A 22,658-nucleotide genomic window follows, 5' to 3' on the forward strand; every position below is an offset into this window, starting at 1 on the left:
TTAGTCACATGATACACAATACACCAAGTTATATGGTTACAATAAAAAAATATTAAAAGCTAATTCATCTTATGGAAACAAAATGTTATTTGAAATTAGCAAGAATGAAATTATTAACAAGACCAAAGGAATTAAAGAGACTGGTGGGGGAGGACCTTGAGCTTGAATCCAGGAGTCAAATTGCATAAAGTGATACTTACTGATATACTGGTCTTCTTCAAATAAGTTACATCTAGCATTAAGCTATCAAGGAACAAGCTGATATTGTGTAAGAGACATCTTGAAGTCGAAACTTAATGGGACTATATCACTTAAGGCAATTAATACATAGTAACAGTGTTTATCACACACTACAGTAAAATGGATTACAATGCCTCTAGAAGGTGTCCAAACAAAAACTCCATACAATATTAACATGATGGCTTATCAAAACCAAGGAAACTATGGCAAGATTCATAATTTTTTTCAACAAAAAAGAGGGAAAAAAATTATAAGATGTTCTGAGAGGACAAAATTGGTAGAAATACTTTTAAAACAAATAGTATAGAGATAACAGGCACATTCTACTAGATTTGCCAAATGTTGAAAGTAGTTCATCTCTGGGTAGAATTTTAGGAATGGCTAAGATTAGAAAGCATAATCAAAAGCTGCATGATGGGTAACATCTGCATTAGCCCAACCAATAATATGTAGACAAATAAACATTAAATAAATGACTGAGTCATGCAGATTTTTTTGTTTAAAAAATGGAAGGGTTTAAGACAACAATTTAGGCTCAGGTTCTTGCCACTATAAATTATAGAAAGATTATTCTTAAGAATTTTGGACTTATTATTTGTTGCAGATAATATAATGAAATTATGGAAGTGGAACAATGTATAATTGTTCAGCATTTACTAGATAACTACAAAGATAAAAGCAGGTGGCTAGAACCATATATGTCAGATATGATATAACTAACATTTAAAATTAAGATAAAAAATCCCTGTACTACAAAAATAAACTATAAAGTACCCATGAGAATCCAACAAGTAACATGTCCCAGAATTGAAGTCATTGCAGATCATTACAGATAGGTGACTTGTTCAAGGCCATCTAGACAAAACATACGTCTATAGAAATGTAAGAACAACATTTTTAATAGTCAGCTAGGTGGCGCAGTGGAGAGAGGGCCAGACCTGAAGTCAGAAAGACCTTAGTACAAACACACACCCCTCCTCTAGCACTTACTCACTGTGTGACCCTGGGCAAGTCATTTAACCTTTGCCTCAGTTTCATCATCTGTACAATGAGCTGGAGAAGGAAATGGCAAAACATTCTAGTATTTCTGCCAAGAAAACCCCAAATGTTTTCATAAAGAGTCAGACACAACTAAAACAAGTGAACAACAAAAACAACAAATCTCAGGGTAGAAGTACTCAAAGGAGAGGAGGGAGAGGAGGCTAGGAATAATATCTACAGAAACTGGGATTTGAGGGAAGCCAGGAGCAGAGGTGAAAAGGGTCTGTACTATCTTTGTATTATTATATATTTAGATTATGTGTGTAGTATATATTTGTATCTTTATAGTTTCTCCTTTATCTTTGCCAAGAAAACTCCAAAAGTGGTCACAAAGAGCCTGGCATGACTGAAAAATGACTAATCAACTATCCCAAATACTCATGATCTTATTCTTCTCTGGGTTGTGCGCTAGGCTTCTACCATGACCAAACTAACCTCTTCATTCTGGAAATTCACTCCAGTTCTGGAATTAACATATTGGGAGTACCTTCTGCCTCTGTGACTTTTCTGATTAGATGGTTCCTCTTAGACCCTCCATTTAAGGAGGCCATCCAAGTCACTCATGTCCCATTCCTCTCCATCAAAAAAGGTGAATAACACTTTAGCTTCTCAAAAAAAAAAAAAAAACTACAGTGGGAGGGCCAGATAAGATCCCTAATTATTGGACCAAATATTTTACAATGGCACATAAAGTATTAGCAAAACACTTTATCATCTCCTCAGACACAAGCCCAGTGTTTCTCTTCCTCCTCCCCTTCCTTTTCTTTAGCAATAGGCATTGCATATCCACTAACAAAAGATGAGAACCACAATGACCCCTCAAAATATAGGCCAGTTACATGTTTACATACTATATGCAAGGTACTATATATAGCTTGTTCACTAAACATCTTACAGACTTTTACGAGAAGACATGTTGAATGAGGCACAAAAAGATGCCCCCCTTTATACCGTGTTTCCCCAATAATAAGACACTGTCTTATTAATTTTTTTTGGAAAGAAAAATACCAGAGGGCTTATTTTCAGGGGAGGGCTTATGTTGTCCTGCCTCAGCTCTCCTCCGTGGCACTGCTCTCAATGGTGCCGGCAAGCAAATCACTGGGGAAGAACAGGATGACACGCTTACTGCTGCAGCTCTGATTGGATGCAGCTCGGAGCACGGCGTGCATTTCACGGGGGGGGGAAGGGGGACGGTGCATACAGAGGGTACCGTAATGTAGCGTGTAGCGCAGGGGATCACCTTCACTACAGTAGCAATCTCAATAGGGCTTATTTTCAGGGGAGGGCTTATTTTAGAGGAATCTTACACAGTAAGGGGAGGGCTTATTTTTGGGATAGGTCTTATTATCGGGAAAACACGGTAGTAGCTCTTTTTGTAGTGGCCAAGAATTGGAAATTGAAGGGATGCCCATCAGTTGGGGAATGGCTAAAAAAGCTGTGGTGTATGATTGTAATAGAATATTATTGTGTTATAAGAAATGACAAGCAGGATGTTTTTAGAAAAAAACTAGAAAGACATGTGAATTGATGCATAGTGAAGTGAACAGAACCAGGAGGACGTTGCACACAGTAACAGCAATATTGTTTGATGAAGAATTGTGAACGAATTAGCTATTCTCAGTAGTACAATGATCTAAGACAATCCCAAAGGCCTAATTATGAAATATACTTCTGCCTCCAGAGAGAGAACTGATATTGTTTGAATAAAGACTGAAGCATGCTCATTTCACTTTCTTTCTCTCATTTTTTCTTTCATTCAAGCATTCTTGTACAAAATGACTAACATGGAAATGTTTTACATAATTGCAAATGTATAACCTATATCTGATTGCTTACCATCCCAGGTTGGGCAGGGGAGAGGAAGAGGAGAATAGAATTCAGAGCTCAAAACTTTAAATAAAAATGTTTTTAAATGTCCCCTCAAAGTTCCAGAGATATGCAAATGAACTTACCAATTCTGTAATTTGGAGCAAGTCACTCCAAAGTACAGTGTGATACATCTGGTAAGCTGTCAGAGTCTGGATTTGATACCAGGCATTCCTGACTGAAAATCCAGAAATCTATGTACCACTCCATCTTTAACAGATTAATCATTGGGTACAGTCAATAAATTGAATGGAAGATTGTGACAGTGAGGAACTACCATAGATTTATGAACCTAAATAATTTACTTTTATATACAATCTTAAAACTTTCAAAATATTTTCACATATATAAAAGAGCAAAATATTACTTGACAGACCATCCTCCAAATTTCCTATGAATGTATTAAAATCATACAAGATTCCTTGAATGATGCTAGAGCAAATATATCTTTAGCCCTCTGATTATTATTTTTTTGGGGGGGAGTGCAATTGGGGTTAAGTAGGTTGCCCAAGGTTATACAGCTAGTTTTGTGTGTGTGAGTGTGTGGGTGTGGGTGTGGGTGGGTGAAAAAGCAAACAAATCATTTTCTTTTTTTTTATTTTTTTGAGGGCAATTGGGGTTAAGTGATTTGCCCAAGGTCACACGGCTAGTTTTTGTGTTAAGTGTCTGAGGCCAGATTTGAACTCAGGTCCTCCTGACTCCAGGGTTGGTGCTCTATTCACTGTGCCACCTAGCCACCCCTAGCCCTCTGATTATTAATGTCAAGCAAGGCATAACATAGGGAGATGTATATTGCCCAAAAATATTTGCCACTGTCACAGACATTTTCTAGCACAGAGCCCAAATAGAAAGTTGTCCTGTACATGGTGATTTCCAGTTACTCTCATTTTGTATAGCATTATGCCGACTACAAGCCCCAGAACAATACAAACACTCCCAAAAGACATCTAAAAATCACAGTCACACAAAAGAATTCAGCCTAAGAAAGGGACATTAAGAGAGGGCAGGGAGTAAACTAAGAATGCTTATTGTTCAGTTGGACAGAAAACCTACATAGCTGGTAAATTGATACATATATCTTAGGTAGGCATATGGACAATGAATAATATCCAAACTTAATAGAAGGGGAAGAATGAACGTTATGGCAGTTAAGAAGCTGTTCAATACTTCTCCCTGAAAAACTGTCTGTCTTTTAAACACCAGTATTCTTCTGGTGATGCTACATAAATGAATAATCATGTATTTAGCATCTGTTTTGTACTGGGCATTGTGTCAAGCCCCGGAGATGCAAAAAGAGAAATGAAAAGTTCCTACCCTAAAGGAGCTTACATTCTATCAGAGTAACTAACATGTCTGTATGTAAAAATATACACAAAATGTAAATACAATAACTACAATAATATCAATGAAAAAGCCCTAAAGAACAATTGGACTATTATTCTTTTTTTTTTTTTAAAGCAATTGGGGTTAAGTAACCTGCTCAAGGTTACACAGCCAGTTATTTCTGGGTGTGGTGCTGAGGGTCTGAGCCCAGGACTTGATCCAGGTCATCCCAACACTGGAGCCGGTGCTCTTACTCGCTGAGCCACCTGGCTGCCCCTAAGCAATTGGGGTTAAGTAACTTGCTCAAGGTTACACGGCCAGGTGTTTCTGGGTGGGTGCTAAGTGTCTGAGCCCGGGATTTGATCTCCAGGTCTTCTCAACACTGGAGCCGGTGCTCTTACTCGCTGTGCTACCTGGCCGCCCCACAATTGGACTATTATTAATGGTAAGGAACCATCTCAGCTCTAGAGAAGTTATCATGAAACACTCTTCTTTTCTCTCAGTACAGAAGTGGATTATGAATATGAAGTGTGTTGATAGTATCAGATTTCATCACTTGGTAAGTCAGTTTTGTTAAGAAGCATTTTGTTGTTATTGTAAGAGGGTTCAATGAAGTAGGGTCAGGGAGAAATGCTTCTGTAAAATCAAATATCAATAATAAAACAAGCAAAGAATATTGTAATTTTAGGTTTTATTAATAGAACTGTAATGTTCATAACAAGAGAGGGAATTCTAACATATCCTGATCTCACCATACTACACTGGAGATATAATTTCCCATGCTGGAAACCATAATTTAAGAAAAATAAGTACAAACTTGATTGTCTTGAGAATGAACACAATAATCAGGTCTGTAAACCAGGCTATGTGAGTATCAGTTAAAGCAGGGTTTCTCAGTTTGGGAACCATAGACACCAAGGGGCCTATGAAGAGATTTCAGGGGATTCATGAGCTTGGATGGGAAAATTTGGATCTTTATTTTCACTAACTTCTGGTTGAAATTTATCATTCCTTGAATTATAAATGCAAGTAACAACACCCTAAGAATGGGTTCATAGGCTTCATTAGATTTCCAAGGAGGTTCTTGGCACAAAAAGGCTAAAAACTCTGAGTTTAAGTAATTCTGTTTATGTTTAGTCTTGAAAAGACCTAATAACATAAGAACTGCCTTTTCCCCCATATCTACAATATAGAGTATAATTACTCAGTGGTACATTAAAGGGCAAAATTATAGCCATTTGGGATCATCACATAGTGACATTTCTTTTTTTTTCCATTTTTCAAATGCTTTATTAACTTTTTTCATCATTCATTTCCCAGATTTTGAGTTGCAAATTTTCTCCCTGTTTTTCCCCTACCCACTGCCCCAAAATAGCAGTCCCACAGGATATCCCCTCCTCCATTCTGCTCTCTCCCCTATTTTCTCCTATACCCCTTTCCACTTTTCCAGTAGGGCATGGTGGATCTCTATGCCCCAGTGCCTGTATACCTTATTTCCCAATTACATGTAAAATAGTATTAATAATGATATATATATATATATACATGTATATAATATATATATGTGTATATTTAAACATTTGATTTTAAAACTTTAAATTCCAGATTCATTCCCTTCCTCCCTTGTCACCCACCCTTACTGGAAAGATAAGCAGCTCAGTATAGGTTGTACATGTGTAGCTAATGCAAAACAATAACATAGCAGATATATTGTAAAAGACTGACTATATTTCCCTCCCTCCTATCCCACCTCCCACTTGTTCTATTCTCTACTTTGATCCCTTCCCTTTTCAAAAGTGGATGCTTCCAACTTCCCTCCCCCCCACAGCCTGCCCTCCCTTCCATCATCTCTCCCTCTCATCCCCTTCTCCCCTACTCTCCTGTAGTGTGAGATACCTTATTTAAGGTGTATTTCATTCCCTCCCCAAGCCAAATTCAATGAGAATAAGGTTGACCCATTCCCTTTTGCCTTCCTATTCTTTCCCTCCATTGTAACCATTTTCCCTTGCCTCTTCTTTATGAGATAGTTTACCCAATTCTGTCTCTCCCCATCTCCTCTCATTTTATTAATCTCTCACCTCTTAATTTTACCTGTTAAGAATCATCCCTTCCTGTTAAATTGGTCCTGTGCCCTCTATCTATGTATACCTGTACACATATATACACACATTCACATATGTATTCATATGCCCATATACCCTCATATATAAATGTACATATATATATATACATACATATATATTTCTATTCCCTTCAACTATTTTCATACTGACAAAAGTTTCATCAGTTACAATTATTGTTTTTCCATGTAGGAATGTTGAATAGTTCAACTTTGATACGTTCCTTATGATTTCTTTTCCCTGTTTACCTTCTCATGCTTCTCTTGCTCCTTGTATCTGAATGTCAAATTTTCTATTCAACTCTGGTTTTTTTCAGCAAGAATGCTTGAAAGTCCTCTATTACACTGAATGACCATATTTTCCCCTGAAACAAGATACTCAGTTTTGCTGTGTAGGTGACTCTTGGTTTTAATCCCAGCTCCTTTGACCTCCTGAAAATCATATTCCAGCCCTTCGATCCCTCAGTGTAGAAGCTGCCAGATCCTGGGTTATCCTGATTGTGCTTCCACAATATTCAAATTGTTTCTTCCTGGCTGCTTGTAATATTCTCTCCTTAATCTGGGAATTCTGGAACCTGGCTATAATATTCCTAGGAGTTTTCTTTTTGGGATCTTTTTCAGGAGGTGATCGGTGGATTCTTTCAACCTCTATTTTGCCCTCTGATTCTAAAACATCAGGGCAGTTTTCTCTGAGAACTTCCTGGAGGATGATTTCTAGGTTCTTACTTTGATCATGGCTTTCAGGTAATCCAATAATTTTTAAATTATCTCTCCTGGATCTATTTTCCAGGTCAGTGGTTTTTCCCATGAGATATTTCACATTGCCTTCTATTCTTTCATTTGCTTGGATCTGTTTAACAGCATCTTGATTTCTCATAAAGTCATTAGCTTCCATTTGCTCCAATCTAATTCTGAAGCAATGATCCTCCTCAGTGAGCTTTTGAGATTCTTTTTCCATCTGGCAAATTTGGCTTTTTAAGGCATTCTTCTCCTCATTGCCTTTTTGAGCCTCTTTTGCCGTTTGAGTTAGTCTAATTTTTAAGGTGTTATTTTCCTCAGTCAGGCTGTTGACTCTCATTTTGTAATTTTCTTGCATCATTCTCATTTCTCTTCCCAATTTTTCCTTCACTTCTCTTATCTGCTTCTTAAGGTCCTCTATGGACTATAACCAGCTCATATTTTTCTTTGAAGCTTTTGGTGCAGGAGTTCTGACTTTACTGTCTTCCTCCTGTTCCATGCTTTGCTCCTTTTTGTCCCCAAAATAGGAGTGTAATGTTGGAATCTTCTGTCTGCTTTGTTTCCTTTTCCTGGTCATGCTGCCCCTCAGTCACTTGACCCCTGGGCTTTTTGCCTCAATAGGACTCTGCCACCAGACAGAGGAGCTTTCTTCCCAAATGCTGGGGTTTTCTCAGCTGCCAGAGGTATTAGATGGGTGCCCTCTCTGAGGCCTCCACATGCTCTGGCAAGCTGGAAACATACCCCAGGACCTCCACCCTAGACTGCAATCCAGATCCAAGCAGGTTAAAACAAGAGCGATTACCCCTCAGACTGGTCACTTGGTCCCCCTATACTTTGCAGGCCAGGAGCTGAAGCTGCCATGTGGTGATGGCTGGCTGTGCAGGAGCCTCAGTGGCTTCTCGCCCCGGGGGCAAAAGCCAACGCACTCCCACTTACTGGGTCCTAAAGTCCAGACTGCATTCACCTCTCGCTTTGTCCTTCACATCTATGTGTCGATAATTCTGGAAATGGCCATAGCTGCTACTGATCTGGAGTCCCTCCAGCTGGCGGCTGGTCAGACACGCCTGGGGCTAAAGCCTTGGCATGGGGCTGAGCTCGGCTCCCAGATCACTGCACTGGCCAATCCCTGCCAGCCTGCCGGGTTGTGCTCAGAGTGAGGTTAGCTTCTCTGTGTCATTTTGTGGGTTCTGCAGCTCCAAAGTTTGTTCAGAGTCCCCTTTTTTAAAATTTTTTTTTAGAGCAATCGGGGTTAAGTAACTTGCTCAAGGTTACACGGCCAGTTATTTTCTGGGTGTGGTGCTGAGTATCTGAGCCCGGATTTGATCCAGGTCATCCCGACACTGGAGCCAGTGCTCTTCCTCGCTGAGCCACCTGGCCGCCCCTAAGCAATTGGGGTTAAGTAACTTGCTCAAGGTTACACGGCCAGGTGTTTCTGGGTGGGTGCTAAGTGTCTGAGCCCGGGATTCGATCTCCAGGTCTTCTCAACACTGGAGCCGGTGCTCTTACTCGCTGTGCTACCTGGCCGCCCCTCAGAGTCCCCTTTTTACATGTATTGGGGAAGGTGGAAGCCAGAGCCACTTGGAGGTAGTGCTTCTACTCCGCCATCTTCCATAGTGACATTTCTTACACTATAATTCTAACAATCAATATTTTCCAATAACAGAAATATATTACAAAATATTGGAAGTGTTCAAGTAAAAGTTGAATGAATATTTATAAAATCACCAATCACTTAACAAGTATTCACTATCTACTATGAACTGAGCACTCTCCTCTAGAATCTGAGTAGCTGAAATATTCAAAAACAAAATCAATTTCTTCTTTCAAGGAGCTTACATTCCCTCAAGGGAAACAATATGCTAATACTTAAGTGCATACAACATCCATGTCAAAGAAATTCAAACTGATTTCAGGTGGGCAATATATCAGCTAGGGGATTGAGAGAGACTTTATGTAGGAGGTGGTCCTTTAGATACTGTACTGAATAAAAGACTAGGTTTCAAATCCCTCCTCAGGCTCTTACTAGCTGTGTGATCTGTGTCAGACTTGATCAGGGGTTAGTTAAGTGACTACTTAACCTCTCTTGGCTTCAGTTCATCATCTGTAAAATGGATTATACCACTTCTAAATTCCCTTCTAGTTCTAGCCTGATGATTCTATGAAGTGAGGCATTCTAAGTAGAGATGGGGGGGAGAGGGGTCAGAGAGTGCATTCCAGCCACAAATATCATAGGATTGTGAAGTAATTCAAGATGGGATATTGTAGTGCCAATGCAGTATTTACAGCACCCATGATCATGATAAAGACCATGACTATAAGTATTATATAACATTCTATTGCAAAATATACCAATCTCTCCATATAGAGGATAGAACTGAAGCATTTATTTAACACCAGAATCCCAAAACAAGTAAGCCGATTCTATAATAGTACCAAAGATATTCAGAAGCCATAATAACACTGAGAGCCACAGCATCCTTCAGCCTTCCCACAAAACAATACAAGATCAATATTTACTCACAAAACTCTCTGTCTCCTTAATGAGCATCCTCTTTCTCCCCCAATGTCTGGCTAACTCTGAAACAGCTTCCTATGGGCTCTGCTTCCCTTCAGCAAAACTCCTCCCACCACAGACTCCTTGTGACCACATTCAGCCTATCAGGGGTCAGAGTTTATCTTCAAAGCAGGGGAAGTCTTCAAACTCCCCCCTAGGTCTATTAAGGGGCAGGGCAGATCTTCAAATTCCCATTCCCATTACAGATATGAAGTGTGAGGAAGAGTAAGAAAAAGAGTGTGTGATAAGAATTAACATGTAATCAGTCTAGAGGGTTGGATCCAGTTCTCATTGCCATACATAGAGGTGATTTAATGTCATTTAACTAATTTTCAACTGTCAGTGGCTACTAACTCTAGATTCCTGTGCTCCCTCCCCACCCTAGGTCCTTCTGTCAAGTATTTAATAATTTATAAACCAGAATTAATTTGTACAATGAGAGATCAGAATTCAAAGAAAGCCTCTTAAAAAGCAAAGAATCTCTTCATAGAATGAATAATCACATCCTAGTTTGTAAGTTCAAATGTCCTTCTCAGGTTTTTCTTAGAAGTAGTATAATATGCATACAAAGGGGAAAAAATCTTATAAGATGTGCTTAATTCTTTCCTTTACATGTTTTACAAACAAAAAAGAGACAATTAAAATTCCCTAGCAGAAAAAGGAAAGAAAGAAAAATTTAAAGAACCCAACCAATGCCTTTAGGCTATGGTTACCATAGCAGTAGGTATAGCAGCATCATTCAGTATTGTCAAGAATGTAAGAAAGTTCAACCTACTCACTAGGGAAAGCAAAATTTGGTAGTAATCCAGATACAGAACAGAAATGACATATAAACATAAAATTTTAAAGAACCTATTATAGACTGAATTATCTGGTAAGAGTCAGCTATTATTAGGACTAACCTTGCTAGAACCATCAAATACTCCAATGAATGAATCCCATTGCCAGAGGTTATATGAATGACACAGTTCTTTCAAAAAGAAAATCTCCTCCATTGAATTAATAGCACATATTATCTATGACTCATTTAGTCCTATATTATAAAATTTAGAACAGGATAAGACCTTAGATAGTCAAGTTGAACTTCATTTGAGAAAGAAAAGGAGGCCCAGGGAAATGAAATGATATATCCAAGGTCACATAGGTAGGAAAGCATGAGAGCTATGATCTCAAATTCAGGTCCTCTGACAGCCAATGCAGGGTTCTTTCCTCTACCCAGTGCTGTCCCCTAGGTTTATAATACCCTATGTGGTTTTCTTGTTTTGTTTAGTTACTTTTAGTCATGTCCTTCTCTTTGTAGACCACATTTGGGGTTTTCTTGGCAGAGTTACTAGAGTGGTTTGCTATTCCTTTCTTCAATTCACTCTACAGATAAGGAGACTAAGGTAAATGGGTTTAAGTGACTTGCCCAGGGTCAAGTAAGAGTCTGAGGACAGATTTTAACTCAAGAAGATAACTCTTCCTAATTCCAGGCCTGGCATCTATCCACTGTGCCACCTAGCTGCCCCCATTTTTTATATTGGTATTTAAAGTTGTATGTGTTTCTTTTAAGAGACTCTTCAGAGTGTAGAGTATTATTTGTCTGCCATCCAAAGCATCCCTTACATGCTCAAGAAATAGTGAGACAAATGAATGGGTGAAAATATTGCCATGAATAATCATACTTTCAGCATCCACTAGTAGCAAAAAATGGTAACTTTAAGTCACTAAAAAGACAAGTATTATGGGAGACTTTAAATATAAAATATCCCATGACTTTCTAAGATTGTGAAGCCTTAAACATAAAACACCTCATGATTTCATAACCATAATTCAGAACACAAGGAGAAATAAAGCCTACTGAATTCTAGAGATTGACAGATGGTGGGCAACCTTGAAGCCTCAGTCTCAAGCCTCAAGTACCAGGAAGACAACTATATCTGTTTTGGATGGCAGAGACCTCTCAATTTTAGGTTTTGGTTCTTAATACACAATGTACTTTTTTATGCATGACCCCAGGGGAAATCTATCAGAACTTGAAATTTACACCATTCATTGCCAGTTGAATTGAGGATAGCTCCTTACAAACAGGACCACCTTAAACTGAATTCAAATGATTTGAAGATATGGTAGTTCTAATAGAACCTCACCATACAGTAATTTCATCAATGAGACACATCCACCCAATCACAGCTATCAGTGAATCTGAACCATCCACTAGCCATTACAGACAATTCAAAGGAAAATAGAATATTTTTCCCAGAAGTAACCAACTTGTATATGAGGACAATCCATGATGGCTATGTTAAATAGATAGAATTCTCCTTAGTCTGTTTTTTTTTTTTTATTTGTAATAGGGACACATTTATATAATGCTTTAAAACTGGAAAAGCACTGTGTACATTATTTTATTTGATCCTCACAATAGTCCAGTGAGATAGAAGCTATTCTTGTCTACATTTTACAGGTGAAGATACTGAGGCTGGAAAAGGTTTTAAGTAATTTGTCCAGTCACACAGCTAGTGTCTGAGACAGCATTTGAACTCAGATTTTCTTGACTTCAAACCTAGCATTCCTACCCACTGGACCACATAAGCTGTCTTTTCATATATAGCTTTTATGGCAAGTAAGAAGTGAGTCAACCTCCATTAGGTACACTGAACAAACTGGGTAGGAGAATAAATTCATCAAGTTTCTTTTGACATTGAATTTAGACATCATTTTCAAGGTCAAATAGTGACTCAGAGAAGACATTAAAACCCAATCTTCTGATTTCAAATTTTGTGCTCTAGTTAGACTATTGATTAAAAGAATGTTAAAACATTCTCCCAGCTCCTGGAGGCTGTCATGTCACATAAGTACCCACAGTACAGTACAGCACTATTATGTATGCAAAAAAAAAAAAACCCTAGATACTTATGGCAAATAAAAAGAAAGAGAAGTAAATTGTCATCTCTTTCCCCTTAGAATGCCCCAGGCACTCGTAACCATTGTGGATACCATTGGCCTCAAAAGTCTCAGTTCAGAAAAAGAAAAAAAAAATCCCTAAACCTATTGAGGTATAAGAGCATAGACAACATTTAAAATTATAACTATTCCATCCCTTGAACACCAAGAGAGACCAACAGATTTTTATTTTTCATTTGGAATTGACCTTTCAGTTAACCCATCGCATGCCAAGTTATAGCCTGAAGCAATTTTTTGTAGTGAATGCCTTGAATCTTTGTACTGGAGTAGACATATCTCTTACCCTGTCTCAATATCATCATTTCAGTAACAATGTGTCTGGTCAGCATACCAAAGAATTAACTCAATTCCATGCACATTAAAAAAAAAAGTCAAACTTTCTATTTGTCTTCTTTTCACCATCACAAAAATTCATAAGACTAAAAATATCAATAAACTTCTCAAACACTCAGCTTTTATTCTCAAACTTATTTATTGGGTTTTCTCTGGTGTATTTGTGCTGAATGCTGAATAAAAATAATAACTATCTTATTGTGTCCATATCACAAAAAGCTGTAACAGTTTCTTTTGTTCAATCTAGTACCCACTGGTATTTCTTCCTAGAAGAGAAAATTAACTTCAAGGTATTTCTCCATATATTTAACCCGCTGGCAGCCCCATGCTTAGGCACAGCAATGAGTCAGGGCCATCCCACTATTTTGAAAGTGAAAGATAGAGCCTGTTTAAAGGATTTATACCTGATTAGTTCAGTCTATCATTCTTTCTCCAACAGGAATACACTCAATAGTTATATATTATGAAATTTGCCAACACAAAAATGAAAAGTTTTAAATTACAGTAGGAGAGATTTAATTTAGAGATTAGGAAGGACTTTTGACCATAAAAGTTGTGAGAAACTTGCCACTGATGTGTAACTAAGGGTGATGATGGGACCTCTGGAGGTTTCAATATGGAGACAGCGTGATTTCTGGGATTATTTTAATGCTTTTTTTTTTCTACAGACAGGTAATAAAATAAAAGTGAAATAAATGCCCATCCATTTTGTATAGCTTAAATGTGGTCTAGCCTATTATAGAGCTACAGAAAAAACTCTGTATTTGGAGTTGGAGGACCAATATTAGAAACCTGCCCCTCTTTTTTACTATCTGTGCAATATTGGGGAAGTCATGTCACTTTTTGAAGTTTCTGTTTCTTTATATGTAAAATGAGGGAGTTGATACCTAAGGTCCTACTCCAATTTTAATCTATGATGTTAAAAACGCAGGAATGAAGTATAAGGTTTGGAGCCGCGTAAATATAATTTAACTGTGCCACTAAGACGGAAGTCATTGAGTCCAATTCCCCATTCAACAGAAGAAGAAACCAAGGCCCAGAAAGGTTGCAGTTTGTCTGGAGTCACACAGAAAGTATATGTCTGAGGCAGATTTTGAAACCTGGCCTTCGTAACTCCATGTTTAGCACCCTCTCTACTACTTAATGGTATGTTGTAAGGGGGATAGGTGGGTTGTAAGAGGTATCGATTGAACTCGAAGATCTCCAAAGTCTTTCTAAATTCTGTAATTATTCAATAAGCCATATGAAACATAACACATATTACCCTACTAGACTGAATTTGAACCCAAGTTATCCTGATTCTGATTCCTTGTCTACTACATCACAGATAGGGATAGGTGAAGATGAGAGGAGAACTGAGGAGAACTTCGAAGTTACAGACTTGAGTGAGGGGTGGTTATTAGTCTTAGTGGAAGAAGGAAGTATAGGTGGCAGAGAATTAGTGATGATGGAAAGTGAGAATGTGGGGGAGAAAGCATGAGTGCTCTCTCTACCAATGCACGCCACACCCTCTTTTTTAAATTAGTAGAAAAATCTGTCACCTTTGGTTAACCTGGTGATGAGTTCCTCTGAACTTATCTAGATCCTTAGATAACAAATAGACCATCTCCAGGCCCATACTCAAAGCCTTTACTAAGTAACAGGTAAATGTCCTAACTAGAGTTCTACTTCAGGAATTCATGATCTTTCTTCCTCCTCCCATCCCTTGTGAAGTTCTTTAGTGGAAGATACGTACTCCTTGTGATCTAGGAAGGGACTGACCACAAGCAAAAAGGAGAAGGCAATTGAGAGGCTCATGGACAGTCCAATCACAGGCTGTTCATGGGGCAGTGGCCATTAGAGGTATGCAATGCTGGTAGCAGGAAAACTGAAGTATAAATGCAAGGAGAGACACTAGAAACAGAAACTCTATGGCAGAGGTCTCAAGCATGCCAGCCATATTGTAACCTGTAGTACTCCCCAGCTGGGACCAAACCAGATTAAAATATAATTGGGAAATATTTAACAAAATAAATAAAAATACAAATGCAGAACATAGATAATATTAACATATAGCTTTCTAAGTGAATATGCAGCTCACAGGAATCATAATATATGGGTTAGTGGTCCCATTTCTGTGTGGGTTTGATACCACTACTCTTGGCAACCTATTGCAGCAGGCAGACCTGGGATAGTCCTTGTTCCCTCTGTTATCACAAAGCCAAAGATTAGAAAGAAAAAATATCCCTAACAATTGGAGCAGTTCAAAAAGTTCAAATTCAAAAGTTTTATGCAGAGTCAGAAGGCAGTAAGCTCCCCATCCCTGGAGATGTCCCTTCTCCAGAGAGGCTACATTCTGATCTAAATGTAATCCAAAATGTCATTAATAAACACATTCTGTCTGTGGAGTGGGCCTTCTTACCAAAAACCTCCAAGTAGAAACTGACTGTTTGTTGTGTATTAAAGGGTTTCACCATACTGAAATCTCTGGGAGTGCATGAGTGTGTGTGAGTGTGTGTGTGTGCATGTGTGCATGCACGTGCACTACCACAGTGCATATACTTAGAACCTATATCTTAATTGACTTAATGTCTTGGGGATTTTTTTTTAATAACAAAGAACAGATTCAGATAAATTTTAAGCTAGGAAGAGCCTTAGAGGTCATCTTATCTGATCCTATAGTTTACAGATGTAGAAACCAAGGCACAGAAAGGTTAGATGAGTTGTCCAGAAGCACACAGGTGGCAAATAAGTGCCTGAGACAGGATATGAACTCAGGCCTTCCTGACCCCAAGTCCAATGCTTTGTGCACTATACCAGAGTATATTGTAATGGGGATTCCTATTCTGGTGTGGATTGAAGTGGAGGATCTCTAAGATCTCTCTTTCTTGATTATATGATAAACCATATCCAAACATGTCAGTTTACCCGGCTAGATTGAAATCCCCACAATGGCCAGGATCTATGTGTTTATTAAAATTAGTAGGTCTTCTGGGACCCAGTAGAGTGCTTTGCACATGCAATTGAAAATCTCATAGAAGTTCTTAACCTGGTGTCCATGAATTTGTTGATTTTTGTTTAATCACTGTTATTTCAATGTAATTGGTTTGTTTTATAATCCTGTGCACTTTATTTTGTGCCTTTAAGACATTATTCTGAGAAGGGATCCATATGATCCACAAGGCTGCCAAAGGGGTCCATTAAAAAAAAGGGTAACAACTCTGGTGTAAGAGGTTGAAAAATATTACCAAAACTGATAGTGTATTATAAACCTTTCGAAAGATTATGTTTAACCCTAGTGATGACAGAAGAGGGAAAGGGGATCAGAAAAGAATAGAGCCCACACAGCTTCTATCTCTATGTGGAAGGATCCAGATCCAGTGTAAAGGGGAAAGTGCAGTTGGATGTGGCAAAACAGTGAATTCTTCATGAAAAACCACCTTGCCAAGACTCACATATCAAGAAACTCAGACATCTCCTTACTCAACTTCTTAGTGCTTCTAATTTGGCTTCTACTCCATGAAGTTTGGTTATTCCCAGTGTTTGGGAGTTCCTGGACAATTTTTTCAAGCCCCTTGTCTATATAAACAATTTGATAAAATCATATAATAAAATTCATGGATCTATGTGAAATCTGTACTAATTTATTGATGAAGATTTAGAATAATGGGTACCATCTCTTTCTATTCAGGTCCAATAACCATTTCTTCATATTCTTTCTTGTCAAATGTCCTGTTCATGGATAATTTCTTCTCTCTCACCATAAGAAAAATGGTAGCAACACTGGTTTTTCTCCCAGTCCTTTTCATAAGAAGTATTGTGATATTAAAATGCTGAACTAAACAGAGCCAAAACAGCTATCTGGATTATTACTGTAGTCCACACAAACATTTGCATTACAGTTCCATACAATAAACATCACAACTGATGGTTAAAGAGTAAATTCCACCCCTCCCTCCCCCAATCTTCCTGGTAATTTGCCACATTTTTAATCAGAAATTACAGGAAAATAGTTCATACCAAGATGGCTCACCTCACTTCTTTGCTGCTCATAGTTTCTAAATATGCCACAAATATCCATAGCTTCATTTTCAGGAAGTGTTTTCAACATCATTCAATAGTCAATATCTGGAGATTAGAATACATCAAACAAACCACTTACATTCCCAATAAAATACATAAAAATCCTACGTGTTGGCCTTTTTATAATAGCATGTGTCAAAACATAAAGCATAGTGAATAAAAACTTTATCATAAATTGGAATTGGTGCATTTTATGTGGGGGGAGAGGGTCCTTCATAGAAGGTCTTGATAACATTTTTTTTCATGAGCTAGATAATTATACAGATATTTTGTTGTATCTTACACTAAATTTTAAGTTATTTAAAATATTATTTGTTGTGTTGGCAGGAAAAATAAACCAGAAAATGAAATGATGATAAGGTCCTACATGCCCTGTTTTTTGAAACTTCAAATACAAAAACCATCTTTCTCAATGATAATTACTTTGTATTAAAATATAAAATATGCCAAAATTGTAGTATAAGAAAATAAAATGAAATGGAAGCTTATGTTTTGATTGGTGATACAAACATAATAACATTTTCATATTAAAAATGATACTATACATTGATGGTTTTTTCCTATCACTTAGAATACTTTAAATACACATGAATACAAGAAATACAAAATTAAAATCTTCCAGTTTACACACAAACTATCTAACATAACAATATGTAACAGAAGACACTGTCCTAACATATATGTGTACTTTAATGATAACCATTAATTTTCCCTTTCTTTAGACATAACATTAATGATGATGGCATTTAAAAAACAAATTTGAAGAAAGAGTGGCTTATTTTGTGAATGATTAAGAATTTAGATGAAGCAGTCAGAATTATTGAGCAGCCAGTGTGGGTCAGATTAGAAATTCGAAGAAGCATAGAGGATGTAAAAAGTAAACTGCTCATAGCACAGAAAGTATACTACTATTATTAATATTTAAAGATTAACATTCTCAAGATGCAATGTAATATATTTTTATGTGCTAAATCTGAAATGTATTGAGATGTTAAAAGCAAATCCTTAGATTCGTCAATGATGTTTTGACGAATTTATTTATTTCAGGTTGGAAAACCAGATTTTTACTGTCAATGTTGTCCCCACTACAAATTTTTGACAAAGACCAATTCCTAGCAAAACATTAGTGATTACATCGAATTTGTCTTACAAAATATTATCTTGTCACAATGCATGAAGTTTCTTGCTCATGTGTCTTTGTTGCTCATGTTAGTACATATTTATGTTATTATTAAATTTATCATCCATGACAGTGTATTCTCATCAAGAGTATATGTTGTACTTAGAAGTGACTCATGATAGGTAACGAGAAATAAAACTATGGGCATTTAAGTGACTCGATTAAAATGTGGGGCAAGCAGAAGTTCTGCTGCTGAACACATTGGTTGAATACAGAACATTTCTCAAGACTCATCATACAAGGATCAATGCTATCAAATTCCAGAAATACTCCATTTAGTCTAGGAAAATTGGCTGGCATTCTCATATCTCACACAACATATTCCACTCAACTAAGGTAACATTCACTTGGTTTTACAAGTCAGTCATAATTATTTTGTCTCATTCTGCCTATTTCATTTTTTATCTTAATAATTTTCTGTGTTTATGAGTGAGGTCTTCTAAAACATCAGACTCCCTGATGTGTACAGGACCTGAGGCTCCTGGGTAAGGGTCTCTGATTGTCCTGGTCTAAGGACAGTACTGCCATTAAGGGAGTGGGGGTGGAGGGAACCATTCTGATGTCAACTATCAGAATGAAATCAACACCTCACCTAAAATGTCCAAGCAATGGGATTACCACCAATTGGTACTTTTAAATGACTATATGACCTACTCTATGACAGAGTAATTAATAAAGCAGAAAAGGTAGCCTTGTGTCACAGCAATCTGTATAAAAGTGATTTCTAGAAATAGAAAATCTACTTTTATAGGATAATACTCAAAAGCAGGTTAGTAGAATACCAGTAAAACAAAAATCTTGTCTTCAAAGGAATTGTTTTCCAGCAAGGTATCTGAATAATAACCCCAAACAACTAAGGCACCATTAAAAAATAAAAGGAAGCAAATTGGTCCACTCTAAAACTCTTGAGGGTAGTGTCTGGCTGATCAAATGCAACTCATTCTGTATGAAGCATGGAAATGACCACTCATCAGAGAGCCGACTTTTCAGTACTGTCCACATTCAGGGACAGCAATGCTGTCAGCAAGGTCATCTTTGAATACCAAGGACAACATTACGCACACACTCTGTATCAAAGAATATGACATCATAAACCAATAATCCTAGAAAGGGTCATGTCAAAAATAAATCATAGGGTGAACATCTCTTAGTGTGTTTTCTTTCGGTGAAAGCATAACCACCTCTATGCCTTCCTCTTATAGTCCAGCCAGCTATATCTTTTGAATCTTTGCACAATGGTCAGAAATCTCTGGCTTTGCCTCTGTGCTAACATACTGGTGGGGCTAGCATCTGGGACTAAAAGGCAGGCTTGTTTGACTGGAGAGATGAGAACAAGGGAGAGATTAGAGGAAAATGAGAAAGATAATGGGACAAACTGCAAGAGAGCCTTGAAAGCACATGGGGGGAAAAAACAGAATTTGGTTAGGATGGGATGGAAGGCCAGTGAAGAAGGATTTTTTTTCCCTTTTAAGAGAAATGTGTGGTCAAAATGGTGGGTAAAAAAAGATAATTGTAAGGGCAACATTTTATACTGATTAGACAGGAGATGGCCTGGAAGCTGGGAAGCCAGTGAAGAGAAGGTTAGGGGAATCTAGTAATGAGATGACCAGGGTCAGAGATCTGGCTGTAGGAATGTGAGGAAAAGAGACCTAAGATACCAAGTGAGATGACCCAGCCACAGTTGACAGGTAGATAATCTGATTATAGAGGGAATGATTACAGAGATGAATGTCTTGGAAGCTTACATAATTTCATATGCATTTTCAGGAGGAAAACATTTTATGCAGTGTTAGAGTTCATTTTCCAAAATTCTTCCTAGGGAAGAGGTATTTGTTTATGAAAATAAGAAGGCTGCTGAAGTTGGTTACATGCTTCAGATATTTCAAGTGATCTTCTCTAGCCTTTCCTTAAAAGCTCAGACACTGCTGGTTACAATTATGTAAAACACTAGATTTGGAGTCAAAAAGACTTGGATTGAATCTCACCTGAGACACTCGTTATATGACTGAGAAAGTCACAACCAATTTCAGACTTTATTTTCTCATCAAAAGAATTGAGATAAATCATTGTTCCTTCTTCACAGAGTTGTGAGGATCAAATTGAGAAATGTAAGTAAAGCGCTTTTTAAGCCTAAAGCACTATCTGTTCATTATCAATAGTACATAAACACATGTGAAAATTAATTAGAAAATAAAATATCTAAATCATTAAATATTCCCTAAATATGTTTGAGTGGAGGATCTGGGCTCACTCTCCCAATTCCATTTGAAATGACATTTAAGGTCTCTAGATTATGGTCAACTACAGTGTTCTAGGGGTAACCTCGAGGGCTTACTATCACTCGTGAGCTCCTATGCAGTGCATTTCTGTCCATTTTCAATATCTTTCCAACATCACTTAATCAATTTATCTCAATTAGTTTTTATAAAGGTATATTTACTGGAGGCAGCTATATTCACTGGAGGCTCAGTGGATAGTGTACTAGGTCTGGAGTTTGGAAGACCCAAGTTCAAATCCTGCCTGAGACACTTAGTAGCTGTGTGACCCTGGACAAGTCACTTAACTTCTGTTTGCTTTAATCCACTGGAGAAGAAAATGGCAAACCACTCCACTCTTTGCCAAGAAAACCCCATAGGGGATCACAGAGAGTCAGACATGACTAAACAACTCAACAACATTTACTGAGAAATGATGGCAAGAAACAAAATATAAAAACTTTTAAATTGGGAGCTTACAGTTTTCTACCATTTTGGACCCTGGGAAGAGTGGGTTGCTACCAAAACATTTCCCCTCACCACCATCTAATTCACTTCTCTGTATGCCATGCCCAATGGAGCAGTCACTCCTTTGTTTGTCACTGTTTGACACAGTGTCTTAGCCACCATTCTGATCAGCCCCTGGGTTGGGTCAAGTAAATCAGTCCTTAGGGCTGGTTCTTTCCCAGGCTTAGTTGATGTGGTTACTATTGGCAGATTCTTCTTAGAGAATCCAATTGCTAGACCTCTGATAGTTCTTCCAACCTTTTGAAGGTCACTTTGTCTGATCTGCTTCCAGTTAGTCATTAACCTAAGATCTTGAAAGAATAAAACACAACACAGAGAGAAGAAACAAAGGAACCACGTATCAGGGCCACACGGCAGGCAGGAGGATCGATGAGGAAGTTTTTAGATGAATGGCCACTGCCATTTCTGTCTCTGTTACTTCTTTCCAAACTCAAGAGTCTTCTATCAATTCCTTCTTAGATTGCCACCAACAAAAAAGAGAGTTCCTTTATTCCAGCCCTTTACATGTACTCGGTTCCCAGTTCCCTTTCATTACCATGCAGTAAGCAGCCAGGTGACAGAGAATACCTGAGCATGCTCTGAAGAGAGGAGGAAAAGTGCTCCCCATCAATTACTTCCAGAAGCAGGCCCTGCGAACTTCAATGTGGATTGGCAGCAAGCAAATATCTGCATGTTTCTGTGCTTACATCATGCTTCGCATATGACTTGTGAATCATATTACCGTAAAACTTCATTAAGCATGTACTTTTTTATTATCAGTTTCTTTATCCCTTCAGTTTGTGTTTTGTTCTTCTTCAAATTTTTAAAATTAATTTTTAGTTTTCAACATTCATTTTCATAAGATTGAGATTCCTCCTGCTTTCCCTTCTACCTCCCCAAGATGGCACGCAGTCTGATATAGGCTATACATGTACAGTCATATTAAACATTTCCACATTAGTCATGTTGTGAAAGAAGAAAGAGAACAAAAGAAGAAAACAAAATGAGAAAGAAAAAAGAGTGAAAATAGCATAAGCATGTATTTTTTTCTTGTAAAATACCCAGTAAAACATGGGTGTACAAAAATGTTAGTTATTAGTAGTACAAAATTTCACCAGGATGACATAATTTTCCCTTTCTACTGCAGATTGACACAGCAACTAATCTACACAAGAAAAATAAACCACAGGAACATATAGGATAGATGTCTATCCTTTTAATAGATATTCAAAGAACAGAAAAACCATCTTCTAAGTGCTTACGATGAACAATACTGGACAAAATGATAAAGAAATTAAAGCCAAAGAAATGTAAATATGAGAAGGAAGCATTCTAAGCTTCTCTATATTATTATAGACATATTTGAGTATTCAAAGGAACTATCATTTCCTCAACATGCCTGATGCTACTTTTGGTATATGAACATCTTTGTTTCACAACTATTGCAATCCTGTCTGGTAGAATTTTCAGGGGTTGTCCAAAGCACAGAATGTC

General features: G+C 37.6%; 1 protein-coding gene across 1 annotated transcript in view; it reads right to left on the reverse strand.

The window, feature by feature from the left end:
* TFEC (transcription factor EC) overlaps positions 1-22,658 on the reverse strand; it is a 258,690-nt gene that overhangs the window by 204,254 nt on the left and 31,778 nt on the right. The gene's annotated exons all lie outside the window — the stretch shown is intronic.

This window comes from Petaurus breviceps, unplaced genomic scaffold (genome assembly GCF_028583685.1).
Source record: "Petaurus breviceps papuanus isolate PSGF00001 unplaced genomic scaffold, PetGlider_PUasm1.0 84, whole genome shotgun sequence".
NCBI lineage: Eukaryota > Metazoa > Chordata > Mammalia > Diprotodontia > Petauridae > Petaurus > Petaurus breviceps.